The sequence below is a fragment of the Sesamum indicum genome, unplaced genomic scaffold, assembly GCF_026168435.1.
Source record: "Sesamum indicum cultivar Baizhima isolate 11 unplaced genomic scaffold, ASM2616843v1 HiC_scaffold_119, whole genome shotgun sequence".
NCBI classification, from domain to species: Eukaryota; Viridiplantae; Streptophyta; class Magnoliopsida; order Lamiales; family Pedaliaceae; genus Sesamum; species Sesamum indicum.
This window is the reverse complement of record NW_028292362.1, coordinates 7,849-17,500: the sequence shown is the minus strand read 5'-3', so window position 1 is coordinate 17,500 and position 9,652 is coordinate 7,849. Positions and strand designations below refer to the sequence as shown.

At 47.3% G+C, this 9,652-nt stretch overlaps 1 non-coding gene across 1 annotated transcript; it reads left to right on the top strand.

The window, feature by feature from the left end:
- Positions 1-9,294: 9,294 nt before the first annotated feature.
- Positions 9,295-9,366, top strand: TRNAG-GCC (transfer RNA glycine (anticodon GCC)). The gene has a single exon. It is a non-coding gene; the product is annotated as a tRNA-Gly (tRNA).
- The last annotated feature ends 286 nt before the right edge of the window (positions 9,367-9,652 follow it).

The following is a 9,652-nucleotide window of genomic DNA, read 5'->3' as shown; positions in this document are numbered from 1 at the left end:
GCAAAGCAGCAGCCATACACAAAAAGAGCCCTAGACTCGATTCGTCGAGTTTGATGAAATGTTGATTGACCGTGTACCTAGAAGGGCCAATGTTGAGGCTAAGACAATGGCCCAGCTATCTTCGACGTTTGAGATTTCCTAATCGGACAACTAAACAAAGAAAAAAAGGACGATTCCAACAGCATTCCAGAAAACTTTTGACTCAACCATAATGGAGCCAGAAGAAGATCAAGCAGGGCATAAAATGAGTTGGCTGATCAGAGGGCATGGCCATTACTGGCCAACCATCTTGCCCGATTTCATAAAATAGACTAAAGGATGCCAGGCCTGCCAGAAACATGGACCAGTGCAGCATGTACCAGCTTCAGAATTGCATCCGATCCTAAAGACTTCGCGCCTCGACGCTTTGATCCCTTCTTTCACTCCGGGCCCGATCACACGTAAGAAAATACGCCTTGGGAAAGCTCTGCCTGACAGGAAGAAGTTCCGCCACTCACCTGACACAGAACCAATCGGAAAAAGGAGAGAGAAGAGCTAAAAAACTTTAGAGGCGAACCCATTCCCTAGATGCCCTGCACAGCCGTCTTAAGCAAATGAACCCGTGGATAAGTAGGCCTTTAGACCGATCTTCTGCCGAGTTCCCCCCCCTCAGCTCACGCGATAATCAGGACAGAGAGAATGGACTTGATTCACCTTTGCCCACGAGCCGTCCGGCAAGAATGAGAGCAAGAATTTCCACGTAGGGAGACCACCCCTCACTCTCGTCAGCTGTACATACGTCACCTTCCATTGTCTTAGCTTTGATTTCAACGTACTCCTGCGTGCCGGGAAGTTCCATTCCTTACCCTAGAAAGCTGTTGAAGCTTCTTAAGGGAAGGGTATAAAGAGGACTAGTAAGTTGGAAGAAGAAGAAAGGCAAAGGCCCACAAGTCTTCAGTCTGCGAAAGTGTGCTTCGAGCCGATGACAGTTGAGCTTTCCAAGTTCTCACGTGCGGATGGGAGGCGCGAATGCTATTTGCCAACTGGTGACCCTGCCCGAGCCTCAATTACATCGAGCCTCTCCTTAACAGTCGAGTTACTTCGTTCCTCTTCCGTCTTCTCACGAGCAGACAAAACTTGGGTCAACTTCTCTTACAAAGCCTTTTGCTCAGAAAGCATACTTTGTTTTCGAGCCTATAATTCCTGAGATTTGGCATTCTTCTCCCGGATCCTCGCGAGTATCCGCGTGTGGCCATCCACCAACTCAGACAGACGTGATTGTTCTCGCTCGAACGACTCAAGAGTCAACAACATGTTCGAAAATTGACCCTTTAGGTCGGTGATTACGACTCTTTTGGCTTCAGGAATAGAGGAAGCAACGGACAAGACCGACAGAGCTCCAAGAAAGGAATCTTTACTGACCGCGGCCGTACGGAGGTCACCTTGTAGAACACCCCAACAGAAATCCTTAGCTGCAACTACATCAGTCGAAGGGGCACTGGTTCCAAAAGGGTATTGGATGCATCATCTTCGTAATCGGACAAGAGCTTGGCATAGAAGGTTTCGACCAAACCGCTTGGCGGAGATTGAGACACGATCGAGCATTCCTGTGCTTCGCTTGGATTATTGATAGGCTATGCGGGGGCACCTCTAACGAATAGACATGAAGAGCATCTGAGCATTCTAGCACCGAAATCAGAGGTCTTTGGGCGAGGGTCTCCCTACCAGCTCTGATTCTCCGTAGGGGGGTTTGGGAATGGATCCGCGCGAGATGATAGGGATGGAGTTTATGGCCTGAGGTTCAGTTCCTTATCTAAAAGCGTAGCTGGATATATACCCATTTTTGCTTCCATACCTATCTCCGGTAGAGTTCACTTTATATCAACCTATGACTAGTAGACCTATACAAAGACTATAGTTTAGCATTTACAGATCTATTTCGTTATCCTGGGCCCGTACAAAAACAAGAGATTGAAGGGTGGTCGTAGATCAGGAAAAGGTTCAAGATCCATACCGGGGCGGTGAAAGAAAGGAAGAGTGGTATAGGAAGTTTGATTAGTGAACTGAGCTTAAGTGGATTCAGAGATTATGCAGATTAAGCCATCTAAGTAAAGCCTGTCTAAGCCAGCCTTAGACAGTGATCCATACACATTCGATCCATAGCTTATGTACCCGGCCAGTCGTCTATGCAGTAGCTCCAGATCGATAGCCCAATGCACCCCTCACACGTGATCGAGACCTATACCCCTCTCTTTCACCTGGGAAAATTAGGCCGCCCTGATCAATGCGAAATTGAACGAAAAAACCCGCGGAAACGATCCAATCTTCGGTGAGTGCATTTCTATTTAGGACTGGAAAGTCGATCGAATAGAGATTTCAAGCTAAACTTTCCCCATGAAGGAAGAGACTCGACCTAGCTGCAGATGTGTGCTGCAGAAATTCGATAGCTCGATCAGCTCGACAAGCGTTATTACATATGTAATAAGAATATACGGAGAGGAGCTTTCTCGAACCGAATAGGCTAAAGGGGAAAGGGGAATTTCTTTTTATTCCCGGCTGAAAGAGAGACTAGAAAGCAGGATCTTGGCGGATCTATGGTAATATCGGTTGTTGATTCTTGTCCTTCATTCCATCCACCTTCTTCTTATCCGTAACGGCAAAACCATTTCCCTTATTCTTTTATTAGAATACACGCCGCCTACATTACTACCATAAAGGATCTAAAAGGAAGTTCTTATTGGAAAGCAGGTCTTTTAGGCTAGGCCTGATTTTTATGTACCATGAGTTGATGTCGTAAGAACTATTCAACTAGGACCAGACTCGGGAAAAACTATTCCACATCGGGGGAAGGGAAAGACCTAAAGCAAGCTAGGCCCCTTCTTCCTTTTCGGCCTTTTTCCCCTATGGAACACTCAAGTGAATCTCGTACTTTCGGCACGAGGACTTGAAGATGCAACCTTTATCGTCCTGAAGGTGGCATACTTCTTTCAAGATTTTATAACAACTGTACTAATAGGAAAGAGAATCCGTGAGTTTGCACCAGAGAAAGCGAATTTTAGATAGGAAAGGTGGAATATGTGCTTCGATAAGTTCACGTCTTTGATGTCTCCCAATGGAATGGACTTGAGAAACCCTTTCTAAACCCGGTTTTCTTGCGAAAGACTTCCTAGATGTTTGCTAGGTATTTCTATCAAACACAAAAAAGAAGAGGAAAACGACTTTGGAGTTTTTTGATATCGAGATTGGCATTCAGATACAACCGATATTACCTTCGATACGCCTTTCAAGGTGGCAACCTCTATAGTCTAGTTTGTGTATAGGGGCTTCGAAGCCTTAATGAAAGCTAGAAATATCGCTAGAAAACTAGCCATATAGATAACGGTAAGTGGTGACAACGAAAAGGCTTTTAAGCCTGAAGGGCAGTGAGCGGGGTAGGATAAAGTGAAAAAGAATAGTATTTGAATCAGGGCGGGCTGAGAGGGCCCTATGTAGTCTTTCTTTTCATGGGTGGTAGGCAGAGAATAAAGCCATTCATTAAACGTTTTGGAACTGGAGACGAAGAGTCGTTTAAAGACCTTTTCAAAAACCACTTTGTAGAGGGCGGACGCCTACTAAAAGCCTTTCCTATGTCAATAGGAGAGAGAAAGAAAGAGGAACTATAGATCGAGAAAGTCACATTAGCTACACCAGACCAGACACACCTTTTTTTGTTAACCTATTTTTTGACTGACCGGATCGGTCACCCCTCAGCCCCCTATCACAACAAGGCAGAGCTAACCCAACTACTGTTCTCTAAAAGGCCTGCCTATTCTATTATAGTCAAGCTTGGAGAACATAGGACTAGGACTTACTAGATGAAAGACCGTGATTGGTGAAGGGCGCCTAAGCGCCTTAGGTAGCTGCTATCTATCGGATCTTTTCTAAGAAGTTAGGTAGGTGGTTGAGTCGAAGCGTAGAAGGAGACTAAGACTAAGTCATCGGTCGTGCCGGGATTGATTTCCTACTTCCAGCTGAATGAGGGCCACACAGCCGTAAACCCTGCTTCCAGTGCTTTCGCTTAAAAAGCTCCTGGTCTTTCGTTCGCTATTCGAATTCTGGACCAGTAGAAATGTACGAAAGGTGGTCTTGTCCTTTTCTTTCCAACTAGTAGCTTCGTCGTTGATCTCTCCTCTTCCCGGCCGGCTGTGACTCGTATGTCCAGACAACGACTATCGATTCCTAACGAACCCATAGATTCTTCTACCATTCGACCAGATCCTCTAGATTGTATTCCAATTTTCCGGCCTCGAGCAACTTGACTAATAAGGGAAAAGCCCAACATTAATAAACTATATTATTAGTCTAATATAAAGCGCTAGCGCCCAACCGGGCTGCTTGCTGCCTCTATTTGGTCGTGCTGCTATGATGTAAGGTGCAGTCGTCCCGAGGCAGCAGGATGTATGGTATAGGGCCCCCTATTTTCTCTCCCTTAAAGTCTTTTATGGATTTCGAGTCGGGAATAGAGCTGTGGCTTATTCGGCGCTATATCACAATTCATTCATTCTCGGGCATAGCTGTTCACGAAAGGTGGCATGGGGCATCTGTCGGCGGCGGGAGTCTTACATCCGAGCGAGAGGTCAGACCAATCCCATTCATCCTGGTCTGATCCGAACGGATTTTTTTGAATGAATTGATCCATTGCCCTACTTCTTAGTGCATTTTTTCCTACTTGGACCCGCCGTACTTCCCTCCTGAGATATAGTGGAAACATTTTCTTATGGTGGCGAGTGGGGAATGAAAAGACCAATGCAGCAGAGAACGACCGCATGAATCTCCATCCACTTATTAAGACAGACGACCGAGAAAGAAAGGCTCCGCGTTCTCCAAGTGGTTGATCTTAGCTTAGCGTGCTAGCCGCTGCTTCATTTCGTATAGTGATAACGCTTTCTCTTATAGGGGTCTATTTTCTCTGACTTGACTCAGCTTGACCTACTTGACTCAGCGGTTAGAGTATCGCTTTCATACGGCGAGAGTCATTGGTTCAAATCCAATAGTAGGTAAAACTGACCGAAACCCCTGCTTTTGCCAGCATGACAGCAAGCACGGACTGGCAGCAAGGAGTCATGATCAAAGCATCGGTTGCTTCCACTTGTGGCCTTCTTCGACTGCCTTGACACCTTAATATCAAGGAATCCCACCTCTTCCACAAGTAGGTGGAGACCAGGAGGGTCGGAAACCCCAACGGGAAACTTTTCACCGCGCCACACGATTCTTTCGCGAAGCGCTCTCTCAGACGTTTCCACTCCTGCCCCCGCAAGCAAAGAGGTTTCAAGATACCAGGCGACCAAGTGAAAGTGAACAGCTCCAAGCAAATCTTCTAGAGAACCTTCCCTTTTCTTCTCTCTTCTTTCCCCCCGGTCCTCAACCGAATTTTCTCCATTTTGCTCAGTTGCTCCAGCGGTGGCTGGGCAGTGATCTTTGTGGTAGCGGGGGTAGAATTCGGAAGGCTGGCCGGGGTTGTGTCCTGTAGAGCGGACGAGGTCGGCTCGGTGACCGAGGGCTTGCGTGGAGGTCTTACAGAGCCACGGGCTTGGACGTCACTTCTTCATTTCTCTGCTTTTTTGAGGCCCGAATGAAGGCATATATGTCGAACGGATTCACAATAAACAATCATCAAACGCGATTGAAAAACATAAAAAAAAGAAAGGGAGGCTTACTCGTGACGATGTCGGGCAGGGTGTCATAGAAAGATGTTTAGGGGTAGTGGCTGTAAGTTCGAAGGCTTTTGTGTTATTCGAGTGAGGAGGTGAATAAGATGTGAATAAGCAGAAAAGGAAAGAATTAGGCTTTGAACTTACGTTCTCTGGATGGAAGGGGTGACCGGGATAAGTGATATGCGAAAAGCGCTATGCTTTACACGTTCGCTTCCAGGACGTCACGCCCGTGCGTCTCCTGACTGTAATGGTTGGGCTTGGCTCTGCTCGCCGGTTGTGCTGCGTGAGCCTCCAAGCAAGCGAAAGTCTTCGGGGCACCGCCGTTGTCACGGAGCATGGGGAGGACGCACGACGCACCAGGAAAAGCTTCGGATGTCTCTAGTCAACGTGGAGCTGGGCGTAGAAAAACAAGTACAAGTAAATAAAGGCAAAAGACCTAGAAAACCGAACACCCAAAAGGGGAATTTGATCAAAGAAAGTATGTGCAGTATGTGATCGGAGGAAGGCTCGATGTAATTGACCTAGTAATCTTCAACAACAAGGACAAACACAAGGTACAGAGACAGAGAGAGAGGCGCGACAGCCGCAAGGCACTTTTGCTTTTCTTTTCTTGTTTCGGGAGATGGGCTTGGAGCTATATCCCCAGGTCTCAGTCTAGACGCTCTAACCGATGGCAGGTGATATGATCGCCTTTGTGATCCTTCCTATGCGATTCACTAGAGAAGCTGCTCTTAGTTAGAGTAGGCTCCTATCCATCAATTGTTATGGCAGTCCAGTCAACCTTGAGCAGTATCCGTAACTGGGGCTATCAGAGGTCCCCCTACTCAAGTTCTACAAGGTCTAAGGTTCGGAGATAGGGGAATGAAAGAAAACCAAGGAAAACTCACCTCTTCCGTAAAGAAAGGCAGGTAGCAAAGGTGTCCGTGGATTCTTCGGCTAGGTGTCCATCCACCCGCATTATCCGTTGAAATACCATCCATCCGAGGAGAGTGCACTACCAACAGCAGCAGGCAGGGAGGTTTTGAACCCCGTATGTGAAAGGTGGACAAATCAAACCAAAGAAGAGCTTGAGGGCCAGGCTGAACATGTGGACAGTTCATGACAACCCCTCCTACCTCTGAAGGCAGTCGAGGGAAGCGGGTTATGGGATGGGCGGCTAAGGACCGGGGAGCAGAAAAGGGTCAAACATCGACAGGGAGAAAGACGCAGGGTCTTTCCTTTCCTACCGATTGGCAATGATATCTCTTTCTTCTGCCATTGCGAGACATTACAGCGCTTACATATGTTGATGGGCTTCCTCTCCGAAAAGAAACTTCCTCTAGGACTTATGGCTACCACTTGTGACAGAAGTTTTTAAGCAGGGATCAAAAAACTTTTTCAGACTAACGGAAAGAAGCGCAGCTGAAGGTAGGATCGAGGAGCTAACGATCAGACTTTGTGGTACAAGCCGAGTAATCAGACACCTAGTAATTGACCTTCGTCAGATACTAGTTCTCTCTGTCATTGTGGAGTAGAGGCTAGTTCGGGCAGGTTGCTCTCTTATGTCATTCTTACAAGCAAGAGAAAGGGCGGGTCGAGAAAAAGTAGATAGGAATACGGTCCACTGTCCTGTAACTGAGGGGAAGGAGTTGTCCTCAGATCCCCTTTAGCTACTCCGTCAAATAGCTCAACTGATGCCCACCCCACGCTGCGCACCCCGGGGCTGTTCGCAATGGCGCTATCGGGATTGACGCTTCGAGAGATCGATAGTGCAATTAAGCTCTAAGAAATCCTTTCAAGATCTTCGCCGGGAAGCGAAGCGGACCTAACCTCGGTCTTCGACATAACCGAAACCCCCTGCTTTTGCTTGTCGGAGCTCGGTTAAATCGCTTTCTTGAGCTTGCATACCAAGTTAGGATTCCTAGGAGAAGAGAAGCCTGGAGTTGGAGGAGGCTGAATAGAAATTCTTGTGGATCCCCCCTTCCCTTATGTTGTTGAAAGGCATTCTTCACGTCAAATTGAAATAAGGCCACCTTTTGATTGCAGCCAAGGCAAGAATGCCACGAATGTAGCAACCTGGAGCAAATGTTTTCCCTATCTCTAAAAGGGTTCGACTCAACAGCTAAAGCATGCCTTTAGCTACTAATCTAGCTTTCTATCTCTCTACCGAGCCATCTGCTTTATGCTTGATCTTGTAAATCCACTTGCAGCCAATGGCTTCTTTCCCTGCAGGCAATGAGACTAAGTCTTATTCTTTTTTTCCTGGGCATTTCTTTCTTCCTGTATAGCATCTCTCCAGCAAGAATGATTGGAGGGTCGATGTAATTGAGCTCGATTCAGGTTCATGAGAAGATTGAACTGACATGAGGTAAGCTCGATCTTTTGGGGAAAACGATATAGTTGAGTTGATCAAAATCCTTCAACAGGATAAGAAACTTGAGAGGATCGACGAACCTGAGAGAGGGATCCAGAATCTGAGGAGGCGACTGGAAGGGAAGCAACTGGGCTAGGCTGCTGATCTTCTGGAGTAGCCTGACCCTGGGAAAGAGACTGTAATCGCCGCCTAGAAGAAAGATGCTGTGCCGGGTGACTGGAATCCTCTGAGGTCAGCTGAACAGGCTGACAATCGGCAGAAAATGCTGAGCAAAGCTGCTGGCCTGAAGAGTGAGGCTGATCCGTAACATCAACTGCAGAAGAATGAGGAAAAAGTTTATGAACAGGAGAAGGCCGCAATACATCTCCATCATCATTCTCCCCCGGGGCTGATTAATTAGGTTAAGGAAAATATGAGGCGACTCCATTTCCATTAAATAAAGAGAGCATTAAGGATACATCGAGTCTCTTGGATTTCACGTCATAGCATCTATACCCGGACTGAGCATATCCAAGAAAGACACAAGTGGTTGCCTTGGGGACAATTTTTCTATTAACTGCGCAGGAATATGAACAAAACACGTGCATCCAAACACTCGAAAATGCCTATAGTACTGCCCCAGTAAGAAGTTCGTGAGGCTGGATGGAACTCAATTACATCGACCCCCTCTCTTCCCCCAAAAAAAGGAGAGAGATGTCCCGTCCCTTCTTTATGCACATCTACATAGCCAGACACAAAGGTGTACAATCCGGTCAAAATCTGCGGTTCTTTAAGTTCATTCATTGTAGGTTCTCTTACTTGTTCTAGTGGCTGGCAAAGGCCAACCGAGAGGGGAGAACGAATGGCTTAGGAATCGACCGGTTCCGAGCATGGAGAGCAGACTCGTGGAGCTGCAGCTTGGATTATCGTAGAATAAGAGGGGCCGTCTTAGGAAATGACAACTAATAACTTAAAAGACAGATGCCGCCGCTGCGAGGCGAGGGAGCAACTTGTCTGGTTTTTCGGTGCACTCATTCCCCTTACGAGAATGAAATGAGGCCCCAGCTTGACTCGAGACCAAGACTCCTTACAACTCGCACCAATAGCGGCACTGAGCGGCCGGAGATTGATGGAAAAGGCAGCCCCTCTCCCCCCCTAGCCGCCTACCTACTCGTGTTCGTAGCTCGATCGGAGGTCAAGACTGTGGTCCGGCGGAAAAACAGAAGTCATCCGTATGTTGTGATACGTGAATTGCTCAGTAGTGCTTCGCTCCTTGACCTTGCCCCGCTGGCGGAAATAGCTTAATGGTAGAGCATAGCCTTGCCAAGGCTGAGGTTGAGGGTTCAAGTCCCTCCTTCCGCTCCTGGCTTCGTCGTTTAGTGGTAACGAGTGGAGTACATAAGCCCCTTTAGAGATAGGGGGGAGCAGCAAGGCAGCCCCTTGTATAGGGTGGAAAATCTATCTTACTAATAAGAAGAAAGGTTTGGAACCCTACTCCTAACAAGTTGCTGGCTTTTCATCAGCCGTTGCGCGCTAGCGCGCTTCGCTTTTTAGGTATCCTTTATGGATATCCCATAAATCAAGTAGGGGCTAACACTAGCTAGCTAGCGCGCTAGCGTTTTCCCTTACTAGTCAAGGGGCTTCTAGT